We start from the raw sequence: 16,690 nt of genomic DNA on the forward strand, positions 1-16,690 counted from the left end.
CACTGGCATCACTCTAGTTGATTCTTTTCAACAGCTGCATAGTATTCTATGGTGCACATGTATTGTGTAAGTTCCTGTTTCCTACTTTGCTGATAGCAAATGTTCTCTTCTGATGGGCCACTAGAGAGCACCATCAGAGCAGCATCAAGTTGAGCAGAGTCTAGTTGGGGTAGAGATTTGGACACATTTATTACTAAACTCACCCTTTCATCCTCACTGTTCTGATCAAGGTTTTGTTCATCTTCAGCTAAAGATGCAGAGCTATTCCCAACTTCTCCACAAGCTTTACTCAGGGAGGGAACACAGGACTCTCTGGCTTTCTTCAAGCAGTACCTTATCTACCACTCCAGCCCCAGAAGGATGACGACAGGCTCTCTAATGTTTCCTTTTCAGATTCTTGACAGTTCACAGACCTAGATGGAAGAGTCTCTACAGAAATGTTATGATCTGCATAACCAACAAGAACAGCCCTGTCACTATTGCAACTGCTACTATAGTACCACAATTCACAAAGAACAAAAAACTTCCAGTAAGCAGGCTAAGAACTGGATGCATGCTACTTCATTTGATATTCACAGCAATACTGTGATATAAGCACAATCTTTATTTCATTATGCAGATGAGGTATGTGGACTACATAAGACACATACATAGATCCAAACCCTTAAGACACACCATAATTTTTTTCTTACACCATTTATTAAATTGGTTACTGTGTGATCCCTCCTGCATCTCCATCTTCAACTCCTGGCACCATCTCAACCAATCCAAACTCAATCCAAATTCCCTATGCTTTTCCAAAGACCACAGAGTTTGTGTGATTTTACATTTGCTATTATGCATGCCAAAGTCCCCTTCCCAGAACCATCCCCTGACCCTAACCAACAACGCTTTACCTGTGAGGTAAACAAAGAAGTCAGCTTCTATGTTGCACCACTGGTGGTTCTTCCCCCAGTATACTCCTCCATCTCAAGACAATGGGAAAAGTAGCTTACTTCTCTAACTCCCCTTTCAGAAGGAAAGTTTTAAAGCCATGTCTTACTGCTCACAGTAGGTACCTGGCATGGCAGTTGGTACATGCAGACGTTCAATCTGTTCATAAATGAATAAATGACTGAATACATGAGCTGTCAGTGGTCTCTCAACAAGAACTAGCATCAAATCCAAAAATAAATAAAAGCCAACAGACTTGGGTTGTTCTTTTCAGAGAGGATTTCTGTCGCAGATTAATTTACCAAGCCAATAAGTAGCAAATAAAGAGCCCCTGACTTCTGTTCTGCAACTGAACCTGCAGTGCTAGTTTGCCTGTGGATCTGGGTGGTGACTATTGAAGAACCAACCAGAGAGTATGTTAGGCTATTCACATTTGACTACATACACTCTGCTATTAGCTACTGCTGAGAGGTAAGGTTCAATTTTTTACTAGCGCGAAAATACTTCAGAATCCAGAATTATATAGCAGCTGTGAGAGGGGATAATAAGAACATTCACTTTTCTGTCATCAGAAAAACAAATTTTGTGGTAAAAGTGGATATTGTTTTTCTCTTTAGAAACACACACACAGGCTGTTTGGTTTTGTTAGGCTTATTTGTCATTTCATCTTATAAAAGGCAAATCAATCCTCCTGGGGAAAGAAATGAAGACCCAGTGACATGAAAGTCACTGATGTTCTTTCTCATGTGTGTTTTCTTTCTGTGAACTCCAGACACCACTAATGAGAATGCCCAATTATTACAGCTCCTGACTGGGAGCACCGCTCTTTGCTGCCCAATGCACTACATTCCCTGGCAGCTCATTCTTAATAAAGCTGGCTGGTCGTGGATTCTTTGCCAAGGAATACATTTGAGGAGTTGTGGCCTCAATTGAACTTGCAGCTACAAATGAATTTTTTCAGGGCTATTATGAGAACTTTGAACGGATTGGTTTTCTCTCTCACAAAAATTAGCATTCTACCTTTTTTATGTTTCAAGTGTAACCAAACACATTTTATATATGTAGATAAAGTATTTTTCTTTCCATGCCCCAAATTCTAAATATTTTTAATATCACAGAATCAGAGAATTGGATGGGAGTGCTAAACATTATCTGCCCTATGCAAGAATAACTGTGCTTAATTCATCCCTGGAAGCCAGCCACCCAACTTTTCTCAGAATTATCTGAAGGAGACATTGTATCACCAGTGCATCCTGCTATCTCCTGGCACAATTTGCTTCCTTAAGGCTCAAATACCATTGTCTTCATTTCCTTCATGGCTCAATCACAGCTGAGCTTTTCCAATGTGTTCATTTCCTCTGCTGCTCATGTAGGAGTTTAGCTGTTTTCCATTGTCTCCAGATTCAGCATACACTTCTAGATTGTACACACTGTGCTGTCTTTGCTGCTCTATCTTTGCTCATATAACTCCATCTGCCAGATATCCTGTCCCTACCTATGATTCACCCTTTCCCACATTAACCTCCAGTCCCCATGGTCCTTTGTGAAAAACCTCTTCATTTCCCTATCCAGTCACTTCTCAATCTAGGTTATTAATTTTCTAGGTCTTGAGTGCTAGAAAAGCACTCAAGCTCCTCTAAAACTGTTTTATCCAAACTGTGGTCCTTAAAGCATTAGCACTGCTTGGAAAAAAAATCAGCATTTACAGGCCCTACTCCTGACCTACTTGAAATATAGTATTAGTGCCTGGTACCTGGATTTTAATAAACTTACTAATGTTTGAGAAGCACTAGTCTATAATAGTTTAATTGCAGATAGTCTTTGACAATTGTGAATTTAACAATCTTAACAAAGTAGAAGAAAATAATAACAAGTAGTTATAATTTTACTGCACAACATTGGAACAGATCCTGGAGGGGTCACTTAGTAGGAAATAATCAATGTAACAGCCCAGACTCTGAATCTTGCTGAAACTGATGCTCTTCATTCTTGATTACAAACATATTGTAGAAAGCAGAATATAGCAAACTGGAAAGCTACAGATGTTTCCTTTGAAAATGTCAAAGGTCAGTACTTTTGCCTTTTTCACTATTTTGGCATTAATTCCTTTGCATGTTAGTCTCATTAACCATAACATCTAGGCCAGCCCCTCATTCAGCTCAGAATTCCAGTACCAAGCACAGGTCCAGACACATAATGATAATTGAATAAGTTAACTGAAAAAAACTGAATGAATGTCCATAATAAAGAATTTCTTTCTGAAACCTCAGTGCCAATTTTAGACAATGCAGCCATCAAAGTTAATTTTTCTTTGGTCTCTGAAAATACTTTTGTCACTTGCTAATGTTTCTGTGTGATTCCTGGACCAACCATTGGCATCATATGCATAGATTATATATATGTATATATATATACATATTCATATAAATTATATATATATAGCTACATATACCTATCCTGTGCAGATTCTCAGACCTTCTCTAAGATATTGAATCCTAATCTGTGGTTTGTAGCACCCAGAAATTCTAGGTCATTTTTATAAAGACCAAATTAGAGAACCACTGTATTGTGTGATTGCCCAAATTTGTGACACTCTAAAAGTGGCCACTAACCACAGAATGGAAAAAAAAAATCCTATCCTATTCTCCTTGCTCCTCAGATCTTGTCATCTCTCCAGCCTTCTTACCTTTAAATTTCCAAGACTCAAATTCACCATCCTATCTTCTGAAGAAGGGAAATTCTTCACAGGAAGGCTGAACTTCAGCACCAATGAGCTGGCATTTGACAACCCCTTCAGCAGCTTTGGGTCTATCTCTAAGGTGGTTGTTGTCAAGGTCCTGGAGACTCAAAAATCAGAGGTTTTGGTTCATCACCTTCACCAACCCAGAGCAGGTCTCAGATGACATGACAGCCACGAATGGAAAGACCCTGGATGGTCACTATATCAGTGTGGACCATGCAGGCAAGTCTGTCTAGGGCACTAGAAGGGCTCATGGGCATGGTCATAGCTACTCTATAGGTGGTGGGGACCAAGGATATGAGAGCATCAAGTGTGACAGTTGACCTGGAGGATACAGATATGGATGTGGGTGGTCCAGAGACTACAGTGACAGAAGCTAATGTGGTTATGATTGCTACTCTTAAGGAAATTATAGAGACAATTACAGCAAATGAGATGAGATGTGCACATAATGTAGATACATAAGGACTAACACTTCTGATACAGGATCATCCTACCAAACCACTGTATTTATTTTTGGAGCTGCATTGAAACACTTATTTTAGTATTTTAGTACATGAACTTATATTTTTGAATCAAGATTCCAAGTTAGCTTCTTAAAGATCTTTAAAAAAAAAAAAAACAAAACTCCATGTGTTCTTTCAGAATTTTTCCCATTTAAAGACAAATTCTGAGACATTTGTAGAATCTAGGTATTTACCTTTTTACTGGCATTTTTGCAGGAGCTTTCAGGATTATTGTTTCTGACCAAAATCTAAGAAAAAAAAGTTTGACTGGACTGATTTTTTAATGAATGTGTATTTAGGTATCTAGGGACATTTTTAAAGCCTGTATACAATGTTTATCATAGCCAGAAAGTGATTTTACTATAAATGATCTGCATCAAGAACATGATTACTTAGAGATGTTTTTCATTCCAGATCACCATCCAGATTATGTAGAAGAGCTTCTTAAAAATGTTTTTGGATATTATTTTTTTAATATTGGATGAAAAAATATTCTGTTGTGTCTCAATCTAGTATTTAGGATGTCCTTCATGGAGATAACTAAAATAATGAAACCTGAAACAAAAAAGAAAAGGAAAAGAAAAAATCTCTACCCAGAAGGCTCACTATCTAAATCCAGTAGGGAAAGACTCCTAAGAAGATAGGGAAGAAGGCAAGAATCCCATGGAAAAATTTCATTGTGCAAAGATTCCAGTCTCCTGAGTTCCACTGTATGTTTGGACTGAGAGCTAAATCTTTGTCAATAGTTGTTTTGGGAAGTAGGAAAAGAGTTTAAGAAGTATTTTTTGTTAAACTACTCCTTACATAAGAAACCATTAAAATAGACTCTTAGGAATTTAAATTAGGAGAAAGAAAGCAAGCAGAGGAGAAGGGGAGTTGTTTTTAGGGGAGAAAAAGAACTAAACATAGAGTTATATATTCTTTCCCTGCTCGTTGTCTCAGTCCTTTCCTGTTGGTAATAATGCAAGGCCACAGATTGAAAAAGAGATTTATTTTGGCTCACAATTATGGTCCAAAATGGAGGAGCTGCATCTGGCAACGACCTGTTGCTGGCAGTCCTGGGACAGTGAAAGACATCACAAGTTGAGAGATGGAAAATGAACAAAGGACCTAGTCAAACTGGCTTTCATAGCAAACCCACTCTCAAGATAACCCATTAATTCATTAACCCACTAATCCATTAATCCACTAATTATTCTGAAAATCCATTATTCTGTGCGTGGTCCATGAGGATAGAGACATAATAAACTATTAAAGTTTCTACCTGGATCCACCTCTTAATGTCTCATAATGAGGAATAAACTATGAGTTTCAGAAGTGGCAAACCATACTCAAACCATAGTACCCCTCCTCGCAAGACAACCTGGTACAATGGCCCAGAGGGTACCCGAGTATGACTTCAGGCATCTGTTCCCTAAGAGTTCCTAACCTTAAGATGCATTCTCCTATTTAAATCATATTTACAATATAAATACTCTTGGGGGGAAGATATATTGATTTATTTTTTTTTAATATAGTATGGAAAGATGGTGGTAAAAGTGTGTAGTTTTTTTTAATCTCTCTAAAGTAGTCTGTAAAACATAAAGAGCCAAACCAAAAAGCCACAGAAGAAGAGCAGGTGGGTCAAATCATCAAAACCCATGTATTATCAACATCTATCTATAGAGGAGGAAACTGAGGGAAGCCAGGGGCACTTAACAGACCTAGAAATGAGAAAACTACAAAATGTATTGGCTGGAAAATATGGTCAACCAATGTGAAGACAGCAGCTGAATTGGAAGGGTTTTTGCAGGTGAGTATAATGGTATGGCAGTAAGATTTCAAGAAACAGATTGAATCTGAGACTTATGAGCTGTGAAAACAAATTTGCCCAAGTGTCCTTTCAGGAAAAAGTCCTATGCTAGGGAAAAACTTCAGGGAATAGGATTCAAACTGACCAACCAAGGAAAAAGAAAGAGAAGATCCAGATAAAATAACAACACCAGGAGAACTCCGAAAGTATGAGATCGTGTTTTTGAACAAAAACAGTAAAACAACCAAGACAGAACTATACAGTCATATAGATAGAAATGCTATTGTGACCAATTTCTTCCTCCTGAAATTAAAGGGAAAAAGAAGTTGAATTCTAAAGAGTTTTTTTTTTTAAGAAAATAGAAAACAAGGCACAGGAAAATATCTGTATAGAAAATGACAGTACCCCAGAATAATGATCACAGAACAGAAGAAAATTGCAACCTAATATTTTTTTAAACTAATGGAAATTTTAAATGGTAAATTATGTGAAAGATCAAAATAAATCAGAATTAGAAAAATTCTGACATGAAGTAAACTAAGGCCAAAGTTAGAAATCTTTCAAAAAAGTCATTTAAAAGTATAACATGAATTACTTTACGAAAGAAAATATTTAAATGATTAATAAGAATGTAGAAAGGAGTTGAATGTCAGTAATTATCAGAAGGACAAAACTTAACCACATGTGTTGTTGCTATATAACAGCAAAAGTTGAAAAGACTGATGACAAGGATATGCAAGTTTAATGAGCAATGGGAACTCTTATACACTGCTGTTGGGGATGTAAAATGGTACGGTTGTGTTAGAAAACTGGCAGTTTCTAATATAGGTAAACATATCTTCCTTATGATACAACAGTTTGGCTTCTGGATATTTTTCCAGAGAAATGAGCATATGACCTTGCAAAAGTTTGTACAAGAATGCTCATTATAGCTATAATTCATAATGGATGTCTATCAAGAAATGAAAAGATAAATTCTGTATATTTATGAGTTTCTGATATACTATAATGCAGATTAATCTTTAAAATATGTTGAGTGAAAGAAATCAGACACAAGATACTTTTATGAGTCTACTGATTTGAAATTCAAAAACAGGAAAACCCAATCTCTTGGGGGTTGGGTGTAGTTCCATGACAGAGCACTTACCTCATATACATAAGTCCCTAGGTTCAATCCCCAGCACACAACAAAAGGAGAAGGGGTCTTTGAACCAAGCATGACAACAGACTCCATAATCCTAGTACCCAGGAGGCTGACTCAGGAAGATCAGGAATTGGGGGCCAGTTTGGGCTACAAATTAAAAAAACAAACAAAAACTCTTTGGCAATAGAAGTCTGAATAATAGTAACTTCCTTTGGAGATAAGACTATTTACTGAAAAGAAGCATAAAAGAACTTTCCAGTCCTTTTATTTATTTTTATTTTGATTTTGATGCAACTGGAGGGCTTCACACTCAACTCACAAAGCAGGTACTCTACCACTTGAGCTTCACCTCCAGTTCATGGAACTTCCTGGAACAGCAGAATTGTTCTACACCCAGATCTGCTTGGAGGTTACACAGTTGTATACTTATATGTGTTGGGGATTCTATTATCTCACTTCCTGTCTGGCTCACAGTTCTGGTCAAAGTTCAGGAGGCTACATCTTGTGATGGCCCCCTTGCTGGCAGATCCACAAGCAGCGTAAGTTTACCACATGGTGAAGAACAGGGAACCTACACATCTATATATGACTTCTGGTCTCACTCCCTCTTTTTATAAAGCCACCAGAATTCAATCACAGGGCTCCACTCTAATAGCCTTATCTAGTCATAACCACATTCCAAGGCCTCACTTTTTTTTTTCCTTGGTGGTACAGGGGTTTGAACTCAAGGCTTTGAATTTGTTAGGCAGGTGCTCTACCACTTGAGCTGCACTTCCAACTCTTTTTTGCTCTGGTTATTTTGGAGGCAGGGTTTTGCTTTTTTGCCCACACCATTTTGGATTGTGAGCCTCCTATTTTTTGCTTCTAACCATTGCTGTGATGACAGGCACACACACAGCTTTTTTTCCACTGAGATGGGGTCTCCCAAGCTTTTTTTTTTTTTTTGGTCTGATCTGGAACCATTATCCTCCTAATATCAGTCTCCCAAGTTGCTAGAATTATAGGTGTGGGCTACTGGAGCCTGCCCCAAAGCCCCATTTCTAAACATCATAGTCAGATTAAATTTCTACCCTCTTAATACCTCACCATGAGGATTAAATTCCAATGTGAGTTTCTAAGGAGAAAACCATATTCAAACCATATCAGGAATATACCAGATTTCTCCCAGGTCTGATAGTTGGCTCAGAGGACTCACATGTTTGTGTACAGTCATACACATGGCATGATTTATGATTAACTGTTAAAAAAAAAAAGAAATGCAAAGTAAAATCAGCAAAGAGAAAAGTGCTTGGGGCCAAGTTTCGAGTAAACCAGGTGCAAGATTCCAAGTATCCTCTCCCAATGAACCCACACAGGGTGTTAATTCCTATAGCAAGGAATTGTAACAACATTGAAAAATGTTGTCTCCCAGGCAAATTTGCTACAGACCCAATGCCAGGGTTTTTATTGAAAGCCAGTCAAGTAGGCAGCCTCTGCCTAGAATGTTCCAAAATTTCAGATTCCCAGACTGAAAGCTAGTGTTCAGTATAAAACATATTGTTGGCATGAATACAAAATGAGCCGTTCTTATCAGAGGTTTGCTGGGAACCCTCCTGAAATTCAAGTTCCCACACATAGGCCAAGGGCCAACCTTGCAAGCAAATTTCTCTAATGATAGCAGTCAGGACTGCCATTTTAACTTTTCACAATACATAAAACTTCACAAAGCTATATACTAGATTTTGGTATTTTACTGCATGTGCATTGTATATCAATTTAAACTTTTTAATATTATAATGTGAATTACTGGCTCATAGATTCCCTTCCATGAGCAGGTTGATAGGCAGTTAAACAAGAAAAACATAACAATGGAAGCCTACAAACACAGAAAGTAAATGGGCTCTGTTTTCCCAACTTGCTTAAGACTCAACCTTCTCAGCAGCACAGGGGATCCTGTTCTTAGGCAGCATAATCTAATAGAGAGAATGAGAGCTTTGGCTTCAGGCCAAACTGTGATTTTAAAATCTGCTACAATCTTTTTTGCTAACTGGGTGATAATAGTCAAGATATTTTACTTCTCTGAGCTCCAGTCTCCTGTCAGCAAGATGAAATGTTGTAAGGATAACATGTAATAAAACATGCAATAGCTATTCAAAACATGACAAGTTCCTTCCTAAAGGAGCAAAAATCTCAGAAGAAAAGGTAAGATACATGAGGCTAAGCATGGTAACACATACCTGCAATCCCCTCCTCCCTGGCACTAGGGAAGCAGAGGCAGGGGGATCATGAGTTCAAGGCTGCCCTGGGCTACATGGAAAGTTCAAGGCCAGACTGATTTTTGTAATACCCTGCCAGAGAGTGAGAGAGAGAGAGAGAGAGAGAGAGAGAAAAGAAGGAAGAGGAGCAGGAGGAGGAGGAGGAGAAGAAGAAGAAGAAGAAGAAGAAGAAGAAGAAGAAGAAGAAGAAGAAGAAGAAGAAAGAAGAAAGAAGAAGAAGAAATGAGAATTTGAAAAGTGCCATTAATTTTTCAAAGGTGTGATCTCTCCATATCTCTCCATTAGGCCTGAAAGAAAGGTTATTGGTGGCTTGTGGCAGACCTTTATGAAAGAGGTGACATGTGAACTAGTAATTGAATGTTTATTAAGATTTTGAGATTCAGAGATGAAGAATGGGGCTTTAAGAATGAGGAAAAGGGAGATGCAAATTAGCATGCTAGATTTTCTTGTATTTCTGTAGGCCTAAATTCTGCTAAGAAAGGTAGTACTTATTGCTACATGGCTGACAGGCCATCATGAACATCAAACATAATCCCATGCGAAATGGGGTACCACAGTGGGCTCTTTCAGCCAGACTGGACCTAAGACAGATGCCATTTTTGCCCCTGGATGTATAGTAATACGGAGGAGCATGGGGATAACCTCAACCAAAACACTATTGAGTCTACAAGGCAAAATCTCGCTTCCCTTTGTGTGTTACAGTCGGATCAGATGCTATCATTTTTTCTCTTTTCAATCAACAGGTATTCCTTGAGCATGCAACCTGTGTCAGGAATTGTGCTACACCCTAAGAGTGAAACACATATATCCTACCCCCAAAGAGTTCAGAGACTGGTCAGAAAGGCTATGCGTAAGTGCATGAGTTACAACAGAGAACAGTAGGCATTGTAGAGAAGAGATGAACAAAGAGCTTCAGGATCATGCCCTTTGTGGGTAGGACTAAGCCCTGGTTTGGCTCATCTGGTTTCTATGTCAACTGTGTCCCCACTGTTCACTGTAAAACTGAAGTATGATTATGACAAGCTAGCTACTTTCCACAACTGGTCAAATGAAAAAACACTAGCTCTAGGTAAGGTCGGAGTGCCCTCTACTGAAACAGGAAGCCAGAATTAGAAGAAAAAGCTAGCCTGAGTAGAAAAACAGAAACACACTTTCTCCATACTTCGTTATTTGTAGAAATGAATAAATATTCTCCTTTTGTAACAATGACCCACCAAAAACCTCATTAGATTCTCAAGTTTTCTGAGATGGAAAGCAATAAAGAAGAGGGGAACATCAAATAGATGTGAACATGGAAATGGTAAAACTGGTTTACAGTAACTAGCAGATAAAAACTTTCCAGATACATTGGTGGGTATTGAAAGCCAAGGTATGTTAGCCTGGGGCCTTATCATAGAAAGACCACACACTGGAACTCAACTCTTGGCAAGGTACTACCTACTTTCACTCTCTTCATCTCAACTTTTTTTGTTTGTAAAAAGAAATTCAGTGATGAAAAGATAGAGGAGAGGGAATTCCAAGATGGTGACTAGAGGGAGGAAGCAGAAAGCATGCCTCCTAAAGTAAAATCTTGGAGAGACGCTGGAGATACAGCTTTCAGGAAAAACCACTGAGAAGAGGCAAAACTTTGACCCCTCCACACCTCCAGCCTGCGCATAGAATCTCCACTTCACATCAAACGGAGAAACCAGGAGGGCTCCCACGCCGCCACCAGACTGCAGCACCCAGACGGCTTGGGAACGTGGACCACAAGGTGAGCTAAGTGGTACGTGGTACTCCCACAGACAACCCTGGGCCAGATCAGCACAGCCCCCTGGACAGACCAACCCCCACCCAGGGAAAAAAGAAACAAAAAAACTGAATAATAAGCAATAACAACATAGGAGACATGTAGCAAAGAGGGCGGGGCACCCTGAGTGCCGAAGGTGGGGAGGGGAAATCCCTTGCAACAAGCTGGCTGGAGAAGGCAGGAGCAGCAGCACATGCCCAGCAACCAGGAGCGGGAGAGCTTGTAAAAGTGGCAGTGGGAGGAAAACTCCACAGGAGAGGGGTGAAGATCTACTTCCCATGTGAACTGTAAATAAACACGCAGGCCTGAGAAAGCAGGTGCAGTGTCACTCCCCCAGTGTGCTTGGAAAGGGGAAAGCTTGTAGCAGTGGTGGTCTCGCCCAGGAGAACTCTAAGTAAACAAAGTCTGTGGGGCCAGGTGAGTGCTAAGCTCACTCCTGAGATCTCCATAAATAAAGCCTCCAACAACATCAGGCTGACAGCAGCAGGCAGGTGAGCCACAACCTCAGATAGCCATTCACATAACTGTCTCCAGACTCTTTTTTTTCTTTCTCCCTTTGATGAGACAACAATCAAACTACACCTGCATGCTGAAAAACTTACTGAAACCGTATTGCATTTGAACTTGGGACACTTTGTGGTGCTTTTTTTGTTTTGTGTTGTTTTGTTTGGTTTGGTTTTTTTCCCCTTTCATTAGACAACGACAGAACTACTTCTGAGACACCATCTCCAGGATTGGAGGCTGAGGGACGAACAACAAAATTATTAAGACTGAAACTTTATTGCATTTGAACTTGGAGGGTTTTTTTTCATTTATTTTTTTTTCAATCCTCTCTCTGTCTCTAATGCCTGTTCAGCTTACTGTTGATTAGTACACTATCTCTCCCTGCTTATATCTTTGAAACTTTTTTGTTTCTTTCTTTGTTTTGTTTTTTAATTTGTTTCTTTGTCTTTCCCTGTTTCTTTAACTTCTTTGCTTTCCATCTCCTCTCACCCTTCCATTCTAAATATCACCACTATTATTATTACAAGCTAGAAAATACTTAATTGCACACAGTACAGGGACAATAACAACACCAAGGGCAATGACGGGAAGACAGATAAAACAGGGAAACCAGTTTCCACACAGCAAAAAATTAGTACAGGAACCAGAGGGAAATGAAGAAAACAGATACTCAGATCCAGACTCCAACAAAATGAAGATAAACTATGACAGAGAACCCAATGAAGTTCACAAGAATAATCGAAAAGAAGAAATACTACGGGTAATCAATGAGAATTTTATACAGATGATACTGGGTATAGTCAATCAAAATGTACAGGAGACACTCAAGAAATTCCAAGATGACAAAAATAGAGAATTTAAAAAAGCACAAGAAGAAATAAAAGAAACCATAGAAGCACTGTATAAACACCAAAGTGAAACAAAGAATACAATTAATAAAGAGATAAATGAACTCAGGACAAAAATAGACAACATTAAAGAGTAAATGACTCAGGATATAGAAAACCTCAGAAAAAAGAACAAAACAGAATTGCAAAACAAAATGGAAGGCCAATCCAGCAGAATAGAGCAAACAGAAGACAGAATCTCAGAACTTGAAGATGAAATGGTAATTAAAGGAAAAACCGAAGAACAATTAGTTAAACAACTCAAGACCTGTAAAAAGAAAATGCAAGAACTCACCGATTCCATCACAAGACCAAACCTGAGAATCATGGGCATTAAAGAAGGAGAAGAGGTGCAAGCAAAGGGAATGCATAATATATTCAAAAAAATAATAACAAAAAATTTCCCAAATCTAGAGAAAGATATTCCCATAAAGATGCAAGAGGCCTCCAGAACACCAAACAGGCCAAATCAAAATAGAACTACCCCATGGCATATCATCATTAAAACAACAAGTTCAGAAACTAGGGAAAGAATATTGAAGGCTATAAGAGAGAAAAAAAATAACATACAAAAGTAAATCCATCAAAATCACAGTAGACTTCTCAACAGAAACATTAAAAGCAAGAAGAGCTTGGGGTGAGATGTTCCAGGAACTGAATGAAAATAACTTCAACCCTAGGATACTCTACCCAGCAAAACTATCATTCAAAATAGATGCAGCAATAAAAGTCTTCCATGATAAGCAGAAACTAAAACGATATGTGACCACAAAGCCACCACTACAAAAGATTCTGCAAGGGATTCTGCACACAGAAAGTGAAACCCAACATAACCATGAAAGGGCAGGCAGCACCAAACTACAGGAAAAGAAAAAGCAACACAGTAGAGAGTAACATCAAGTTAGGTACACACAATCAAACCTTCAAACAACTAAGACAACTAAATGACAGGAATCACCACATACCTATCAGTACTAACACTTAATGTTAATGGACTTAATTCACCCATCAAAAGGGACTGTTTGATGAAATGGATTAAAAAGGAAGATCCAACAATTTGTTGCTTACAGGAGACCCATCTCACTGACAGAAACAAACATAGGCTTAGGATGAAAGGCTGGAAGAAGATTTACCAAGCCAATGGCCCCTGAAAACAGGCAGGAGTAGCAATACTTATCTCTGACAAAGTAGACTTCAAACCTACATTGATCAAATGAGATAAAGAAGGACACTCCATACTAATAAAAGGGGAAATAGACCAAAAGGAAATAACAATTATCAACCTGTATGCACCCAATGTCAATGCATCCAATTTCATCAAACATACCCTGAAGGACCTAAAAGCATATATTAACTCCAACACAGTGGTTGTGGGAGACTTTAACACCCCATTATCATCAATAGATAGGTCATAAACAAAAAAATCAATAAAGAAATCCTAAACCTAAAATATACAATAGATCAAATGGACATACTTGATGTCTACAGAACATTTCATCCAACTTCTACACAATATGCATTCTTCTCAGCAGCTCACAGAACCTTCTCCAAAATACATCATATCCTAGGGAACAAAGCAAGCATAAGCAAATATAAGAATATAGAAATTATACCATGCATTCTATCTGATCACAATGCAATAAAAGTAGAACTCAACAACAAAAGTAAAGACAAAAAACATGCAAACAACTGGAAACTGAATAACTCATTGCTTAATGAACAATGGGTCATTGATGAAATAAAGAGAAAATTGAAAAGTTCCTGGAAGTCAATGAAAATGAAAACACAACCTACTGGAACCTTTGGGACACAGGAAAGGCAGTCCTGAGAGGAAAGTTTATAGCCATGAGGGCATATATTAAAAAGAATGAAAGATCCCAAATCAATGATCTAATGATACATCTCAAACTCCTAGAAAAATAAGAACAAGCAAATCCCAAAACAAATAGAAGGAAATAATAAAAATAAGAGCTGCAATCAATGAAATAGAAACCAAAAAAACCATACAAAGAATTAATGAAACAAAAAGTTGGTTCTTTGAAAAAATAAGGAAGATCGACAGATCCCTAGCAAACCTGACTAAAATGAGGAGAGAAAAAACCCAAATTAGTAGAATCAGAAATGCAAAAGGGGAGGTAACAAACACCATGGAAGTCCAGGAAATTATCAGAGACTACTTTGAAAACCTATATTCAAATAAATTTGAAAATCTTAAAGAAATAGACAGATTTCTAGATACATATGATCATCCAAAACTGAACCAAGAGGAAATTAATCACCTGAATAGATCTATAACACAAAATGAAATTGAAGCAGCAATCAAGAGTCTCCCCAAAAAGAAAAGTCCAGGACCTGATGGATTCTCTGCTGAATCTATCAGACCTTTAAAGAAGAACTGACACCAACCCTCCTTAAACTGTTCCACAAAATAGAAAGGGTAGGAAAACTGTCTAACACATTTTATGAAGCCAGTATTACACTTATCCCCAAACCAGGCAAAGACACCTCCAAAAAGGAGAACTATAGGCCAATCTCCTTAATGAACATTGATGCAAAAATCCTCAATAAAATAATGGCAACCCTAATTCAACAACACATCAAAAACATCATTCACCACGGCCAAGTTGGCTTCATCCCAGGAATGCAGGGGTGGTTCAACATAAGAAAATCAATAAACGTAATAAACCACATTAAAGGAAGCAAAGACAAAAACCACTTCATCATCTCAACAGATGCAGAAAAAGCCTTTGATAAGATCCAACACCATTTCATGATAAAAGCTCTAAGAAAACTAGGAATAGAAGGAAAGTACCTCAACATTATAAAAGCTATATATGACAAACCTACAGCCAGCATTATACTTAATGGAGAAAAACTGAAACCATTCCCTCTAAAATCAGGAACTAGACAAGGATGCCCCCTATCTCCACTCCTATTCAACATAGTACTGGAATTCCTAGCCAGAGCAATTAGGCAAGAAGAAGGAATAAAAGGAATACAAATAGGTAAAGAAACTGTCAAAATATCCCTATTTGCAGACGACATGATCCTATACCTTAAAGACCCAAAAAACTCTACTCAGAAGCTTCTAGACATCATCAATAGCTATAGCAAGGTAGCAGGATATAAAATCAACATAGAAAAGTCATTAGCATTTCTATACACTAACAATGAGCAAACTGAAAAAGAATGTATGAAAACAATTCCATTTACAATAGCCTCAAACAAAATCAAATACCTAGGTGTAAACCTAACAAAAGATGTGAAAGACCTCTACAAGGAAAACTATACACTTCTGAAGAAAGAGATTGAGGAAGACTATAGAAAGTGGAGAGATCTCCCATGCTCATGGATTGGTAGAATCAACATAGTAAAAATGTCGATACTCCCCAAAGTAATCTACATGTTTAATGCAATTCCCATCAAAATTCCAATGACATTCATTAAAGAGATTGAAATATCTACCATTAAATTTATATGGAAACACAAGAGGCCACAAATAGCCAAGGCAATACTCAGTCAAAAGAATAATGCTGGAGGTATCACGATACCTGACTTAAAACTATATTACAAAGCAATAACAATAAAAACAGCATGGTACTGGCACAAAAACAGACATGAAGACCAGTGGAACAGAATAGAGGACCCAGATATGAAACCACACAACTATAACCAAACTTGTCTTTGACAAAGGCGTTAAAAATACACGATAGAGAAAAAGCAGCCTCTTCAACAAAAACTGCTGGGAAAACTGGTTAGCAGTCTGCAAAAAACTGAAACTAGATCCATGTATATCACCATATACCAATATTCACTCAAAATGGATCAAGGATCTTAATATCAGACCACAAACTCTTAAGTTGATACGGGAAAGAGTAGGAAACACTCTGGAATTAGTAGGTATAGGCAGGAACTTTCTCAATGGAACCCCAGCAGCACAACAACTAAGAGATAGCATAGATAAATGGGACTTCATAAAACTAAAAAGCTTCTGCTCAACAAAAGAAATGGTCTCTAAACTGAAGAGACCACACTAAGATTCCCCCTTACCCCTGTTAGAATAGCCATCATCAGCAACACCACCAACAACAGGTGTTGGCGAGGATGCGGGGAAAAAGGAACCCTCTTACACTGTTGGTG

At 38.1% G+C, this 16,690-nt stretch overlaps 1 pseudogene; it reads left to right on the plus strand.

Moving 5' to 3' along the window:
* The first annotated feature begins 3,551 nt into the window (after nucleotides 1-3,551).
* On the plus strand, nucleotides 3,552-4,107 carry LOC109702769 (RNA-binding protein 3 pseudogene; annotated as a pseudogene).
* The last annotated feature ends 12,583 nt before the right edge of the window (nucleotides 4,108-16,690 follow it).

Source organism: Castor canadensis, chromosome 13 (assembly GCF_047511655.1).
Source record: "Castor canadensis chromosome 13, mCasCan1.hap1v2, whole genome shotgun sequence".
Classification (NCBI taxonomy): domain Eukaryota; kingdom Metazoa; phylum Chordata; class Mammalia; order Rodentia; family Castoridae; genus Castor; species Castor canadensis.